The sequence below is a fragment of the Eleutherodactylus coqui genome, chromosome 12, assembly GCF_035609145.1.
Source record: "Eleutherodactylus coqui strain aEleCoq1 chromosome 12, aEleCoq1.hap1, whole genome shotgun sequence".
NCBI lineage: Eukaryota > Metazoa > Chordata > Amphibia > Anura > Eleutherodactylidae > Eleutherodactylus > Eleutherodactylus coqui.
The window spans coordinates 8,666,362-8,673,898 of record NC_089848.1 but is presented as its reverse complement, the minus strand read 5'-3'; positions in this window follow the sequence as shown (position 1 = coordinate 8,673,898).

The following is a 7,537-nucleotide window of genomic DNA, read 5'->3' as shown; positions in this document are numbered from 1 at the left end:
AGTTCAGATGTTAATGATATAGGCCTGCGCTTTCTGTATACTTAAAACACTGGCCTTTAAGCCTGGGTTCACATGGGGCGGAATTGCTGTGAAATTTCCGTACGGTCTTTCCATACGGAAATTCTGCCTGCAATCGTAAGCCTGAAACTAAGCAGCAAAGTGTACGAGATTTGCAAAAATCGCGTCCACGCGCTGCGGACAGTCCGCTGCAGCCAAGCTGCACTGAAACTGACATACCACATGGAATTCAAGCTCACGGCATGTCAATTGTATCACTGTTTCCACTGCGGTCTCCCTCCTCTCTATCGGGAGAGATGGCTGCAGTGGAATAAGCCACTTTCAAAACCCGCGCCAAAACCCACGGGACTTCGGCTGTGGAAATCTTACAGAATTTCCATGCAGTTCAGCTGCCAACATTCTGCAAGATTTCTGCGAGATTTCCATCCTGTGGGAACGCAGCCTAAGGGTGATTTTATATGTGTGCTGGGGATTCCGTTTTCCTGCTCAATTCTGAAAGCAGGAAAGGGGAATCCTCGTGGCCAAACAGTTCCGTTTGTGGTTGGAACCGAACAGCACCAGACGGACGTCATTGGCTATAATGGGGTCTGCCCACCTTCTACCAAGCTGGCCAGATCTACGACGGAACCTCCCGCACAGATGTGAAACCACCCATGTTAATATCCTAACTTTGCCAGCAGTTTATCCAGAAAATAGGAACAATCTGGAAAGTTTAGAGCCTTTGGGGCAAAGGGCAAAGTTTGTGAAATGAGTTCACATTCAACAGTTTTGTTGATCACTATACTATTTTTTAGTATTTTTGTTAATAATTGTTGATATTGGTGTTAATTACAGTATTACCATGATGTTAGACTCTGTGCTGTTGAATATTTGTTCCTATCTCATCAGTTATCTAGATGATAAATTAACAATACAAGTATTTCAAATAAGACTGAATTATGAATTAAAAGTGTCAACTATTTTCTTCATCACGTCATGTGACCAATAGACACATTTTTTTTTCAATAATTGATCAATCAAAAAGTTGCAACTTGTCAGATATTAGTTACCGTATTCCAACCTATTGTTTGATATTAGCATACTGCATAAATAGCAGATATCATTAACTTATGCCACTTAGTTGTGTCATGTGCAAAATAGTTACGGCCTATGGCCAACTGCAGCTGTTTGAAGTGTTAGTTACAATCAGTAACTTTGCTTCATCATTAAGAGGCTTTAATATGGACATTCTTCAAATGCCTACAAATAAATCTACAATGAAGTGATACGGCGGAAGATGGTATGTGTTTTAAGTATAGAATCCTACTGCAACTTCCTTTCAGATACTAGCTGTTTATCTTCCAATGTATTTTAATAGCTGTGCACTTTACTGGCCTGTCAATAATTCTAGGGAAACTTATATAGTGACATATGACATCAACTGAGACATACCAGAGCCTACATAAGCACTTGGAATGTGCGCCACATTGTTGCCTATACATATCTAGGATATATCTATTAACCCCTTGAGTGGCACGCCCGGAAAATTTCCGGGGACGAGCTCCACTGCTCACAGCAACATAACCCGGAAGATTTCCGGGCTATGTATCACTATGGGAGCTGCAGAGCACAATGCCACAAGCTGTGACAGTGTGCTCTGCCTGCACAGACCCACAGAGAGCAGTGCAAGGGCTTTGAAAAACCAGCAGAAGATATTGCCGACATGCCGGCAATCTCCTGCACTGGTTTGTTTACAGGTTGCCATAGAGACCATCGGCTTGTCAGAAGCAAGCCGATGGTCTCTGTGGCAGGGAGAGCTGGTTGTTAGCTGTCAGAGGACAGCTAGGTACCAGCTCTTACAGCAGAGATCAGAGAAAACCTCCGATCTCTGCTGTGTTAACCCTTTACATGCTGCAGTCTATGTGACTGCAGCATGTAAAGGGTTGTCACTGCAGCATGTAAAGGGCTGTCACCATCGGACCCCCGGAATGTGATCAGGGGTCCTGATGGGTCCCTGTGGAAGTCCCCTAAAGGGACAAAAAAATAAAAAAAATACTAAAAAAAAAAAAAGTAAAAAAATAAAAAAACACTTGTCTCCCTTTACTTTGTAAAAAATCAAAAATACAATCACACATGTGGTATCCGTGTGCGTCGTAATGACCCAGAGAAGGAAGTTAATACATTATTTAACCCCTTAATGACATGGCCCCTTTTTTTCTTTTTTCCCCATTTCTTTTTTTCCTCCCCCCTGTTTAAAAAATCACAACTTGTCCCGCAAAAAACAAGCCCTTATATGGCCATGTCAATGGAAAAATGAAAAAGTTATGGCTCTTGAGACGCAACTGCAAAATTAGTTGAAATTCAATGATTAGACCATTTTAAAAAACCTGCCCTGGTGGGCACGACAGGGTGGTAGGAAACCTGCCACTCAAGGGGTTAAACGTGTGTCAGCTGTAAAAATTACTATAGGGTTTTTTGAGCGCAATTTCTTTACTAAATCTAATCATGGGCATCTTTAAAAAAAGAGGTGTTTAATATTTAGTTGGAGCTAGTGTAATACATTTTATTTACTATTTTGAGTAATAGTGGTCATCTCCCTCCTCACCACTATATTCAACCTCTCCCTACCCTCTGGCATCTTCCTCTCCTCATTCAAACATGCTATCATATCCCAACTGCTAAAGAAACTGACTCTTGACTCGACTGATGCTGCCAACTACCGACCCATTTCAGATCTCCCCTTCATCACCAAACTAGTAGAACATCCGCTTTACTCCCGCCTTATAAGCTATTTATTAGAAAACTCTCTTCTTGACCCCCTTCAATCCGGCTTCCGCCCTCTACACTCAACAGAAACCGCCCTGACTAAAGTGTCAAATGACCTCCTGAAGGCTAAATCAAGGGGTGACTACTCCCTACTCATCCTCCTCGATCTCTCCGCAGCATTTAACACTGTTACATAGTAACATAGTATGTTAGGCTGAATGAAGACAATGTCCATCTACAGCCTGTTTCAATCCTCCCTTGTTGGTCCAGAGGAAGGCAAAAAAAAAAAACGAGCCAATTTAGCTTATTTGAAGGAAAATAAAAACCTTCCTGACTCCATACTGGCAGCCAGAGTAATCCCTGGATCAATATTTGAGATCAACAACCCGCTGGTCCCCTAATGTCTATATCCTGTAATATCATAGCATTCTAGAAAGACATCTAGTTCCTCTTAAACTCCTCTACCGATTTTGCCATCACCACGTCCTCAGGCAGAGAGTTCCCCAGTCTCACTGCTCTTACAGTGAATAACCCCCCATCTATTTTGATGATGAAACCTCCTTTCTCCTAGATGTAGAGGATGCCCTCTTGTTACCGTCGCAGTCCTGGGTATAAACAGATCATGGGAGAGATCCTTGTATTGTACAGTAATTTGGTCATCCTTAACTGTCTTTGAGCCCTCTTGGTTGGGCATGGGCAATTTTTCTGAGGTACATTAGTACTGTTGGTACACCAATTTTTTTGAGCCCTCGCCTACAGTGTAACCCTAGTAATTTTTATGGGCTTCGCCTGCACTCATGGTACAGCAAGGTGTGTGGGCTTGGCCTACACTTTTGCTACATAAATGTAACTGGGGCCTTGTCTATACTGCAACTACTGAAATGTGCAAGAGACTGTTATCTCCCTAAACTGCTGCAACAGGAATGTTACTGTGGCCTGTCTTGACTGCTACTACTACTGAAATGGAACTAATACTGTGCTCCCCCTATACTGCTGCTTCGGAATTGTTACTGGGGCCTGTCTTGACTGCTACTGTTACTGAAATGGAACTAAGACTGCGCTCCCCCTATACTGCTGCTTCGGAATTGTTACTGGGGCCTGTCTTGACCGCTACTATTACTGAAATAGAACTAAGACTGCACTCCCCCTATACTGCTGCTTTGGAATTGTTACAGGGGCCTGTCTTGAGTGCTACTACTACTGAAATGGAACTAATACTGTGCTCCCCCTATACTGCTGCTTCGGAATTGTTACTGGGGCCTGTCTTGACTGCTACTATTAGTGAAATGGAACTAAGACTGTGCTCCCCCTATACTGCTGCTAGTGATATGTTACTGGGGCCTGTCTGGACTGCTACTATTACTGAAATGGAACTAATACTGTGCTCCCTCTATAATGCTGCTAGTGATATGTTACTGGGGCCTGTCCCTAATGCTACCACTGAAATGTTACTAATTCTGGGCTCTGCCTATACCGCTGCTAATGCTATGTCACTGGGGTGTGGAAACGGAGGCTTCCCAAAGACATGATGGCGGCGAGGCCATTTCCCACCAACGCGGTTACTGTTAAGGTGCATATAACCACGGACGCGTGCAGAGGACACGTAGTGCCTCAAAAACATCCCCCTCCTCCTCCAACAATGAAAACATTCTTGGCAAATACCTTTGCATTGGTCCGTCTGGTGGCAGTCCAAGAATTTCACCTTTAACAGCACAACAAGAGAGCCCCCCCACCATCCCCCCGCCATGGCCCACTTAATCCTGGCCACATTCCGAAAACCAACTAAATAAAACCGCGCTACTAGGTCCGCAGTCGCCACCACATTTCCACCAACGTGGTTACTGTTAAGGTACATATTACCAGTCTGACTGGGGCATGCACTGTGGGCCGAAGCCCACCTGTATTGTATCGGACGTTAGCTCTGCTGAGCAGGGCACTGCAATGGGATACATTTATGTACCGCCGATGGGTTCCAGGGAGCCACCCATGCTGTGGGTCCACAGGGACTTCACATTACGGATTTGTACCTGCTAGTGTCTATGTATTAAAAACCCCGGTCAGACTGGGGCATGCAGTGTGGGCCGAAGACCACCTGCATTTAATCTGACGTTACCTCAGCTGTGCTGGGCACTGCAATCGGATTTGTTTATGTAACGCTGGTGGCTTCCTGGGACCCACCCATGCTGTCGGTCCACACGGAGTTGTACCTGCCTGTGTTTACTTATAAAGAACCCCAGTCTGACTGGGGCATGCAGTGTGGGCCGAAGCCCACCTGCATTTAATCTGACGTTACCTCAGCTGTGCTGGGCAATGCAATGGGATTTATTTATGTAACGCCGGTGGCTTCCTGGGAGCCACCTATGCTGTGGGTGCACACGGAATTCCCATTGCGGAGTTGTACCTGCCTGTGACTATTTATAAAAAACCCCGGTCTGACTGGGGCATGCAGTGTGGGCCGAAGCCCACATGTATTTAATCTGACGTTAGCTCTACTATCCGGGGCACTGCACTGGGACAAACTACAGGAGCAATACAGCGCTAATGAGACGTGCACAGCTACGCTAGCATTGGAGTCCGCTGTAGGCACGCGATTGCTGAGGGTTTGTGCAGAGGCCTATGTCCTGGGTGCAGTAAAAGTCCGCTTCCTGCCTAGGATTGCTGAAGCTGTGGGCCGAGGCCTATGTCGTGGGCGCGGTGCAAGTCTGCCATGTTTGGCCGCTCAGATCAATGTTTTGTTCATGTCTTGGGCTTCCTAGGACCTACCTATGCTGTTGGTGCAAACTTAGTTCCCATCGCGATGTTTGACCTGTCTGGCACAAAGGCATTGACTGACTTGGGTAGGGGGCAGAGCGCAGACGGCTTTCCCCTTGCAGTGTGGATTGAGCTATGCGACACCTTGACAGAATGAATAGTGTGTGGCACATGGATTCCCCATTGCTATGCCCACGTTTCCAGCTCCTGATGGAGGTGGCACAGGATTGGATTTCTCATTGCTTCTGTACAGCATTGTGGGCTATCGCCCCACCCCTTTTAAAGAGCGTCGCTGCCTGGCTTTGCCAACCCTCTGCAGTGTGTGCCTGCGGTTCCTCCTCATGGCAGACGCACTTATAAATAGACATGAGGGTGGTGTGGCTATGAGGCCAGCGTGTGGCATGAGGGCAGCTGAAGGCTGCGCAGGGACACTTTGGTGTGCGCTGTGGACACTGGGTTGTGCGGGGGTTGGGCAGCATGTTACCCAGGAGAAGTGGCAGCGGAGTGTCATGCAGGCAGTGATTGTGCTTTGTTGGAGGTAGTGTGGTGCTTAGCTAAGGTATGCCTTGCTAATGAGGGTTTTTCAGAAGTAAAAATGGTTGGGAGGGGGGGCACTCTTGCCGCTATTGTGGCTTAATTTTGGGACCTGGGAACTTGAGATGCAGCCCAACATGTAGCCCCTTGCCTGCCCTATCAGCCCCTTTCTGTGTCGTCCCCATCACTTTATTCAATTTCCCATATTTTCACCAATGAAAACCTTAGCGAGCATCGGCGATATACAAAAATGCTCTAGTCGCCCATTGACTTCAATGGGGTTCGTTACTCGAAACGAACCCTCGAGCATCGCGGAAAGTTCGACTCGAGTAACGAGCACCCGAGCATTGTGGTGCTCGCTCATCTCTAGTCTTTAACCGTCTCTGCACTTGCTCCTTTGTTAGGCTTGTAATATTTAACAGGGGTGGGGGGTCATTTTATTTCCCTACATCTCTAATTAACATTGTGGTTATTCTTCTCCATCCAGTCCAGATCGAGATGACAGCCTTTAGAGGTTGCCACACTGATGTGGCTTCTGGAACTGTGAGCTAGCAGCGCCATGCATGATGAAAAGATCAAGTTTTGCACAGAAAGATGTAAGGGTGTGGCAATAAGGAACTGGTCAGGACAAGCAGGAGAACACCCAGGGTGGTGGCTGATAATTGGGACTGTCCCACAGGATGTGGGACAGCTGGGAGGTGTGATATCACAAAACAATATGCTGGGACTGGTACTTCCACCTCATATTTTTTTTCTCACTATAATTTCAGGAGTATTCTGTAACTTTTAATTTTTTTTTCTTTTGATCTATGTCGATCAGCTGATTACTGTAGCCACTGTCTTTTAGGTCACTGCAGAAAGCAGAAAGCTCCAGCCATAGTGCAGTGGCAATGGTTGGTAATGCAGGTGCAGCTCTCACTGAATGTATTGGAAGTTGTGTCTGTAATACCAACCTGGGCTGCTTTCTGCAGTAACTGCACTGATAGCAGCTCTGAGAAACCACTGATCGGTGGGAATCCCAAGTGTTGGATCCCTGCTGATCATCTATTGATGACATATTGCTAATCGATAAAAAGAAATAAAAAAGTCCAGGAATACTCCTTTAACAAAGAAAATTACAAGGGAAGAATAAAGGAGTTGGAACTACAAGTCCTAGCATGTACATACTGTTATGTGATATTAAAAAACATTACAAGGAGGAAATATAAAAGAACTACCCACAATGTTATAATGGGAGGTCAGGAAGATAAAAACTACAACTCCCAGTGTGTCCATCTGACTTTTAGATTTCAAACCAAAAATCCAAAGACCTTCAGGTCCTGTTCTCTCCACAGCATACTGCAGGTACCTGGCCAGGCTGAGGAAGGGGATGGACAACTCCCAGGACTGTCCCGCAGAATCCGAACAGGTGGGGGGACTTAAACGGCTAATATTAATTTAGTATTCTGCAAAAGGCAATCATCTTCCATAACAGCGGAGATGTTACCTG